The sequence below is a fragment of the Muntiacus reevesi genome, chromosome 5 (genome assembly GCF_963930625.1).
Source record: "Muntiacus reevesi chromosome 5, mMunRee1.1, whole genome shotgun sequence".
In the NCBI taxonomy this organism is placed as follows: Eukaryota; Metazoa; Chordata; class Mammalia; order Artiodactyla; family Cervidae; genus Muntiacus; species Muntiacus reevesi.
The window spans coordinates 121,679,572-121,689,628 of NC_089253.1; positions in this window are offsets into that span (position 1 = coordinate 121,679,572).

Below are 10,057 nucleotides of genomic sequence, written 5' to 3' on the forward strand. Positions count from 1 at the left end.
GCCCTCCAGGCTCCTCTGTCCACAGGATTCTCCAGGCAAGAATACTGGAGTGGGTTGCCATTTCCTGCACCAGGGGATCTTCCCGACCCAGAGGTCGAACCCGTGTCTCTGGCGTCTCCTGCATCGCAGACGGATTCTTTGGGGCTGAACCACCTGGGAAGCCCTCAGGGCTCACTCCTCACTGTCACATTCCTCCTGGTGCAGAGTGTTGAACTGCTCAGCGTGAAAACCTCTTCCATTCCTTAGTCGTGACGGTGGTGTGGTCCAGATTGCAGAAATTACAGATTAAACAGAGACCATTTCAACTTCTTTTCACACTCCATTTTTGGCTTGGTTTCCAACCTAGCTGTAGACAGGCTAATTTGCAGGGCTATTGAGAAGTAGTAGCCCCAAGGTTTATTGTATATTATAAACCTAATGGAATGTTGGGAATGAAACCTTGCTTTCCAATCGGTTTCTCCAGGAGTCTTTAAACTACTTTTTAAAAATGACGAGAACTTGGAGCACCACAGAATCTGCTGGCAAGTGACCAGAGAACGTCTCACATTTCCACACATAAAACGTGGATTATGTAATATATTCGTTATGGATTTTAAGCCACTTTCAATAATAACAGTGACCCCCTAGGTCAGGTATTTTCTGGGTAATTACTAACTAGCTGGGTTAGCCATCCAAATCTCATAAAATATTGTTAGGATGATTTTATGTTTTTATAATCCAGAAAGGTCAACCTGTGAAATTAGGTTGTTCTCTGGTTTTTTTCTAATGGTGAATATGAGCTTACACCTCACTTTAATCTCACTTATTTTGTAAAGCATGGACTCTTACCATTATTAGCAACAGAAAAATATGATTCCGAAAATTTAAATATTTGAAAACACAGAGAAAGTAAATGATAAAGTTACTGGTGGGAAGGAATTTTAATTCAAAACATGATCCATTGACCAATTCAGTACAGACGTAGAGATTTTTCCAAGCCACCAATGTTTAAGTCTCCCCGAACTTCCGAACCTTCAGAGTGCTTATAACATAGCAGCCTGGGAAATAATTTTACACCAGAGTTGCCAGATATAAGGAATATAAACACGGATACCCTACTAAATTTGAATTTCCAATAAATAAAGAACAATTTCCTTTTTAGTTTAAGTATTACATAAGACATGGGCTTCCCTGTTGGCTCAGATCAGAAAGAATCTGCCTGCAATATGGGAGACCCAGATTCGATCCCTGGGTTGAGAAGATCCCCTAGAGAAGGAAATGGCAATGGTAATCCATTCCAGTATTCTTGCCTGGAGAATTCCATGGATAGAGGAGCCTGGAGGGCTACTGTCCATGGGGTCGTAAAGAGTTGGACACGACTGAGCAACTAACACTGACATAAGACACACTAAAATATTATGTGTTCTTTATCTGAAATTTACATCTAAGTGGACATCCCGGGTTTCTTCTGGCCGCACGACCTCCTCATCCAGATCCCTGTGTCTCCCATCACTGGCCTCTCAGCACTCGCTCATCCCCCAGGGCAGGAGTCCAGGTGGGGTGCTTGCAGCTGGGGCAGGAGGTGCTCTGGACGGTGACCTTACCATCTTTTCTCTCTTCCCAGACCGACCAGACCACTGTTTGCACTTCCCTGGCTCCATCCCATGTCTGCACGGTTTTTGTTTTTTTTTTTTTTTGCACAGACTGTGATGTCCTCTCTTCCCAGAGATTCAGGCAGGAAGTAAGAATAAACCCCCGTGCTCAGGACACCAAATGTGTCTCTAATGACACCACTTTCAGCCTTGCCAACCACAGGGTGAAAGATGCTTCAGAAGTCCTGACCCCAAGACCACTCTACCTCCAATTCATTTCCCTCTCCTTTCTCTCCAGGCTCCCGCCTCCAATTATGGGCTAACCAGCCCACCCCCTCACCCCACAACACACATATTTTTGTGAGGTAATAAATCACTCCCTCATCAAGCTTCATCTCCCTGATGGCTTGGTCGCCTTCCTTTTGAGCTGGAAAATCTGGCTTGGCTGGGTTTTCTGACACAGATTCAGAGACTTATTGTACTTTTCAAACGGAAAACCTGACTCCTGAATTTTTGTTTGCTTTCACCTTTCATCTACTTCGTGGCCCAGGTTGCCTATGGTTGAATGGCCGGGAAACAAAAAAGAAAAAAATGACTCTTGTTCGATTTCACTTTACTGTGCAGCTACTCTCAGAGCGACTTTTGGCTCAAGGTTTTTCCCCAGACCCTTCCATGTCTTCAGATTGAATGCGTGGTCTTCTCTATCCGCCTCCCCGCCGTCCAGTTATCTGAGTGACCTTTCGAAAGTGCATAGTTCTCAGTGATCCTCCTTATTCGTAAAATGGAACATGTTGGGGAAGAGTTACTTAATATGCTATCAAGTAACTCAGGTGTTACGTAATATGCAGTATTTCATTACGCACAATATCAGCTGCAACAATGCCTAGGCTACAGAGAATGAAGTACAGTACCAGGCAGGCCTTTGAAATACAGTGAAGGCTTGCAGGCTCCTCATTGTTTATAATAAAGCGTGTGATTCTGCGTGGTGATGAGATTACATTACGATGCGAGCAGTCACAGATTCTCGACATTACAGGCTTCTGATCCTGTATTTGGTCAAGTTTCCTCATTTCTAAACAACGCAGCTGTAGTTTTAAAAATTGTAAATGGAGTCTAATTGCTTTGCCACGTTGTGTTGGCCCCTGTTGTACGACGAAGCGAGTCAGCAGTGAGTGTGCGCGTCTCCTCCCTCTCGAGCCTTCCTCCCACCGCGCCCACCCCCGGGTCATCACAGCGCCGGGCTGAGCGCGCGCCGCGGCCGCTTCCCACGCGCTGTTTCACACGCGGTCGTGTTCCCACGCGCTGTCTGTCTCACACACGGCCGTGTTCCCACGCGCTGTCTGTCTGTCTCGCGCGCGGTCGTGTTCCCACGCGCTGTCTGTCTGTCTCGCGCGCGGCCGTGTTCCCACGCGCTGTCTCACGCGCGGTCGTGTTCCCACGCGCTGTCTGTCTGTCTCACACGCGGTCGTGTTCCCACGCGCTGTCTGTCTCGCGCGCGGTCGTGTTCCCACGCGCTGTCTGTCTCACACGCGGTCGTGTTCCCACGCGCTGTCTGTCTCACACGCGGTCGTGTTCCCACGCGCTGTCTGTCTCACACGCGGTCGTGTTCCCACGCGCTGTCTGTCTCACACGCGGTCGTGTTCCCACGCGCTGTCTGTCTCGCGCGCGGTCGTGTTCCCACGCGCTGTCTGTCTGTCTCACACGCGGTCGTGTTCCCACGCGCTGTCTGTCTCGCGCGCGGTCGTGTTCCCACGCGCTGTCTGTCTGTCTCACACGCGGTCGTGTTCCCACGCGCTGTCTGTCTCGCGCGCGGTCGTGTTCCCACGCGCTGTCTGTCTCACACGCGGTCGTGTTCCCACGCGCTGTCTCACACGCGGTCGTGTTCCCACGCGCTGTCTGTCTCGCGCGCGGTCGTGTTCCCACGCGCTGTCTGTCTCACACGCGGTCGTGTTCCCACGCGCTGTCTGTCTCACACGCGGTCGTGTTCCCACGCGCTGTCTCACACGCGGTCGTGTTCCCACGCGCTGTCTGTCTCGCGCGCGGTCGTGTTCCCACGCGCTGTCTGTCTGTCTCACACGCGGTCGTGTTCCCACGCGCTGTCTGTCTCGCGCGCGGTCGTGTTCCCACGCGCTGTCTGTCTGTCTCACACGCGGCCGTGTTCCCACGCGCTGTCTGTCTGTCTCACACGCGGTCGTGTTCCCACGCGCTGTCTGTCTGTCTCACACGCGGCCGTGTTCCCACGCGCTGTCTGTCTGTCTCACACGCGGTCGTGTTCCCACGCGCTGTCTGTCTGTCTCACACGCGGTCGTGTTCCCACGCGCTGTCTGTCTCACGCGCGGTCGTGTTCCCACGCGCTGTCTGTCTGTCTCGCGCGCGGTCGTGTTCCCACGCGCTGTCTCACACGCGGTCGTGTTCCCACGCGCTGTCTGTCTCACACGCGGTCGTGTTCCCACGCGCTGTCTGTCTGTCTCGCGCGCGGTCGTGTTCCCACGCGCTGTCTGTCTCGCGCGCGGTCGTGTTCCCACGCGCTGTCTGTCTCGCGCGCGGTCGTGTGCATGTGCTAATTCTCTCTCCCAGCTGCTCCTCCCTCTCCTTTGCTGTTGTTCAGTCACTAGCTTGTGTCGGACTCTCTGCGACGCCACGGGCTGCAGCACGCCAAGCTTACCTGTCCTCCATCCTCTCCCGGAGCGTGCTCAAACTCACGTCCATTGAGTCAGTAAGGCCATCTAACCATCTCATCCTCTGCCGCCTCCTTCTCCTCCCGTCTTCAATCCCTCCCAGCATCAGGGTCTATTCCAATGAGTCAGCTCTTCACATCAGGTGGCCAAAGTATTGAAGCTTCAGCTTCAGCATCAGTCCTTCCAAAGAATATTCGGGGTTGATTTCCCTCTCTTTCCCCCTCCCTTAGTCAGTATGGTCAGATATATATTGTGCAACTATGTGTAAAATAGATAGCTAATGAGAACCTACCGTGTACTACAGGGAATTCTACTCAAAGCTCTGTGGTGACCTAGATGGGAAGGAAATCCAAAAAAGAGGGGACACGTGTATATGGATGATTCACTTTACTATACAACACAAACTAACAACATTGTAAGGCAACTACACGCCCATAAAATTAATTTTTAAAAAAGAGAGATACGTTCAGGAAGTTTCAGAAATACTGCCCCTTCCTTTAAAAATGTGTACTTTTAGTTTTCATCAAGCTCATCAATTGTCAATGGAATCTGTCAACTTTTAGATCAATAAATCTAAATAAAGATATTAATTTTTCTAAGATTGAATATATGTTTGCAGAAAGTTCACATCTATTTCCTTCTTAGCTTATAAAAATCTTACCTAACAATTTAAAACCAGGGCAGGAACAAATGATTCTATGATTAAAATGTGTGTCAATGATTAATAAAGATGGAAAATACACATATGATTTTATAAATAATCAAAGAACTATTAGTTAAAACAATGAAATGACCCTTTAGTTTTTTCCTTCCGAACTGGCAAGTATGAGAACAATTACAGTCAACATTGTAGGTGGGAAATTTTGAAGTGAATCAGACACTAAAACCTTGCTCAAAAATTTGAGCATAAATCATTGGTATTATCCTAATCCTACATTTCTTTTTTTTCTCAGCAGTGATAGACACCTTCTGGCTTCATTTACCATTTTACACCTGTTTCAAAACTAATTATCACCTACATATTCAGCCCCATATAATCAACTGCCTATTTGATATCCACCTGAATGATTCACAGTTACTGCAAATTCAGTACCACAGTGGGATCAGCCCACGTATTTGTTGTTGCTGTTGTTGTTTAGTCCCTAAGTTGTGTCCGACGGTTCGTGACCCCATGGACTGTAGCCCGCCAGGCTTCACTGTCCATGGAATTCCCAGGGAAGAATGCTGGCGGGGGTTGCCATTTCCTTCTCCAGGCAGTGCATGTAGACTGTTCTACAATTTTCTTTTCTTTACTTAACCTTTCATTGTGGGTGTTTTATTTTTCACGATGGTATATCATTAAAAGTAAGTATATCTTGGGACTTCCCTGGCAGTCCAGTGATTAAGACTTTGCCCCCCAATTCAGAGTTCAGTACCTGGTCAGAGAGCTAAGAGCCCACATGCGCCAGGGCCCAAAAAGCAAAACATAAAACAGAAGCAGTGTTGTAAACAATTTCAATGAAGGCTTTAGAAACGGTCCATATAGAAACACTTTAAAGCAATAAGGAAATAAAAATATCTCAGCCCATTTGTCCCTTTCTGCTCTCTAGCTCTTCTCTGATCAGGCCAATATCACAGGTAGCCTGAATTTTTGCAAGACCTTCCCTGACTGATGTCCTTGTACTTCTCTTGGACACTTTCGATGTTTTTTCCTCTAGTTAGCCAAAGCTGTCTTATAAAAAAAAGAAATACTAAGCTTGGCTCTCCCGAGTATTAGCCCTGTGACATGAAAGACCTGGTGGTCCCTGGGGAAAAGTTTGAATTTTATTCCAAATGAGAAGGGAAGCTACTGAAGAGATTCAGCTGGGAAAGACATACGCATGACTCTCCCTTTTCAAGGTTGCTTTGACAGCCGTGTGGAAATGGATGAGGGGGCTTTAGCCGTGGTTCAGATGCAGTGTGATGGAGGCTGGGGCTATGGTAAAAGCAGTGGTGAGAGGGGGACAAGTTCTTGAAACAGCTCATAGGTTTGTTTTTTGTTTTATTTTTAAATGTGGACCATTTTTAAAGTCTTTATAGAATTTGTTAAAATACTGCTTCTGTTTTTTTGTGTGTGTTTTGATTTTTTGGCCACAAGGCATGAAGGATCTTAGCTTCCCAACTAGGGATCAAACCTGTACCTCCAACACTGGAAAGTGACGTCCTCATCACTGGACCACCGGGGAAGTTGCTCTCGTAGGTTTAATTGACAAGCATTTCTGATGGATTGAATGTGGGAAGTTAGGGAGAGACTGCAGTGGAGAATTATGGGCGGTGGGGAAAGGAATTAGTTTAAGAAAGCAGAAATTTCATTTGGGGTATATTGACTGGGTCATGTCTCTAATACAGCAACCCCACCCTTTTTGGCACCAGGAACCGGTTTCATGAAAGATCATTTTTCCCTGGAAGTGGGGTAGGGGGATGGTGTCAGGGTGATTCAAGTCCATTACATTTATTGTGCACTTTATTTCTATTATTACTACATCAGCTCCACCTCAGATCATCAGGCATTAGGTCCTGGACTGTGGGGACCCCTCATCTAGTACATTCAACTGGAGATTCATGTAGACACTTATCCACATAAATTTGGACCACAGTGGAGGAGTTTGGTCTACTCAAATAAATTTGGGACTCAACATATTTAGAGCCCTAAAGATGGAAGATGGGGAATATAGGTATAGCAGCAGATGCAGAAATGAGTCTGAGGAACTGCTGCATGTAAAGACTGAATAATGAAAACCTGTTAGTCACTCAGTCTTGTCAAACTCTACGAGACCTCATGGACAGTAGCCTGCCATGGGATTCTCCAGAAAAGAATACTGGAGTGAGTTGCCATTCCCTCCTCCAGGAGATCTTCCTGACCCAGGGATCGAACCTGTGTTTCCTGCATGGCTGGCAGATTCTTTACCGCCTGAACCACCAGGGAAGCCACATAAGGAAGGAGGAGGCAGCAAAGGAGACCAAGAAGGGCCTGTCAGAGGTAGGAAAAAACCGGGAGCAGGAAGTGTTGTAGAAGCCAGAGCAGACCATGCTTGAAAAAGAAGGAAAGTGCTGCTAGAGGTTAAGTAAACTGAGGACAGAAAAGAGCCTGGAGACTGGCAGCGCAGAGGCCAGGGAGTGTCCGTGTGGGGCGTCATAGCGTTAACACTCCAACAGTCCTAACGAGTGAGCCTCCAGCCTAAAGGCCTTCAATGTCTTCTCCTCAGCTCCACGGCGCAGTTCAAAACCCTTCCCGAGTCTCTTAAGTCCCTCCCCTCCGGCCAGAGTCCTGTCTCCTTTCGGGTCTCTGCAGCCACCCAGACCTGCTCTGAGTTGCAGCCCAGGAAACGGGCCGCGCCCTCTCTCCTATCAAGGCCCTCACACGGGTTTGAACGTGATCAATGCAAAGAAATAGAGGAAAACGATAGAATGGGAAAGACTAGATATCTCTTCAAGAAAATTAGAGATACCAAGGGAATATTTCATGCAAAAATGGGCTCAATAAAGGACAGAAATGGTATAGACCTAACAGAAGCAGTAGATATTAAGAAGAGGTGGCAAGAATACACAGAAGAACTGTACAAAAAAGAACTTCATGACCCAGATAATCACAATGATGTGATCACTCACCTAGAGCCAGACATCCTGGAATGTGAAGTCAAGTGGGCCTTAGAAAGCATCACTACAAACAAAGCTAGTGGATGTGATGGAATTCCAGTTGAGCTATTTCAAATCCTGAAAGATGATGCTGTGAAAGTGCTGCACTCAATATGCCAGCAAATTTGGAAAGCTCAGCCATGGCCACAGGACTGGAAAAGGTCAGTTTTCATTCCAATCCCTAAGAAAGGCAATCCCAAAGAATGCTCAAACTACCGCACAATTGCACTCATCTCACACGCTAGTAAAGTAATGCTCAAAATTCTCCAAGCCAGGCTTCAGCAATACGTGAACCGAGAACTTTCAGATGTTCAAGCTGGTTTTAGAAGAGGCAGAGGAACCAGAGATCAGATTGCCAATATCCGCTGGATCATCGAAAAAGCAAGAGAGTTCCAGAAAAACATCTATTTCTGCTTTATTGACTGTGCCAAAGCCTTCGACTGTGTGGATCACAATAAACTGTGGAAAATTCTGAAAGAGATGGGAATACCAGACCACCTGACCTGCCTCTTGAGAAACCTGTATGCAGGTCAGGAAGCAACAGTTAGAACTGGACATGAAATAACAGACTGGTTCCAAATCGGGAAAGGAGAGAGCATCAAGGCTGTATATTGTCACCCTGCGTATTTAACTTACATGCAGAGTACATCATGAGAAATGCTGGGCTGGAAAAAGCACAAGCTGGAATCAAGATTGCTGGGAGAAATCTCAATAACCTCAGATATGTGGATGACACCACCCTTATGGCAGAAAGTGAAGAGGAACTAAAAAGCCTCTTGATGAAAGTGAAAGAGGAGAGTGAAAACGTTGGCTTAAAGCTTAACATTCAGAAAACTAAGATCATGGCATCTGGTCCCATCACCTCATGGGAAATAGATGGGGAGACAGTGAAAACAGTGTCAGACTTTATTTTTTGGGGCTCCAAAATCACTGAAAATGGTGACTGCAGCCATGAAATTAAAAGACGCTTACTCCTTGGAAGAAAAGTTATGACCGACCTAGACAGCACATTAAAAAGCAGAGACGTTACTTTGCTGACAAAGGTCCGTCTAGTCAAGGCTATGGTTTATCCAGTGGTCATGTATGGATGTGAGAGTTGGACTGTGAAGAAAGCTGAGCACCGAAAAATTTATGCTTTTGGTCTATGGTGTTGGAGAAGACTCTGGAGAGTCCCTTGGACTGCAAGGAGATCCAACCAGTCCATCCTAAAGGAGATCAGTCCTGGGTGCTCATTGGAAGGACTGATGCTGAAGCTGAAACTCCAATACTTTGGCCACCTCATGCAAAGCGTTGACTCATTGGAAAAGACCCTGATGCTGGGAGGGATTGGGGGCAGGAGGAGAAGGGGAAGACAGAGGATGAGATGGCTGGATGGCATCACCGACTCGATGGGCATGAGTTTGAGTAAACTCCGGGAGTTGGTGATGGACAGGGAAGCCTGGCGTGCTGTGATTCATGGGGTCGCAGAGTCGGACACGACTGAGCGACTGAACTGAACTGAATTTCTCGACTGTAATCAGATGAAAGCAGCATTCCATGGCGGTTAAGAATGCAGACTTCTGTTACCCCCAGATTCCTAATTGTATCCCTTCCCCCTCTCCGCTTTGGTAACCGCATGTTCGCTTAGATGCACACTACTTTACATAAAAGAGGTGAGCAACAGGGGCCTACTGTACAGCACAGGGAGCTTCTTTCAGTGTCTGAATAACCTGTGATGGAAACGAATCTGGACAAGAATACATGTGTGTGTCTGTGTCACTGAATCACATTGCTGCACATCGGAGTCATTGTAAGTCAACTGTACTTAAAAAAAAAAGAAGAATGGAGGTTTGAGAGTCAGCCTCCCAGATTTGGATTCTAGCTTGTCTTTGTGTGTGTGTGTGATCTTAGAAAGCAGCTTTCCTCAAGTTTCCTCATTTCTTTTTGTCCCTTCAGGAACATGGGGACAATAAGCAAGTGAGCGTGAGGGACAAGGTGGGAGGCTGGGGTTGATACACACACACTGCCTTGTATAAAACAGATAACTAATAAGGCCCTACTGTGCAGCATGAGAACTCTCCTCAATGCTCTGTGATGGCCCAAATGGGAAAAGAATCTAAAACAAAGAGTGGATATAGGTGTGCCAATAACTGATTCACTTTGCTGCAGAGCAGA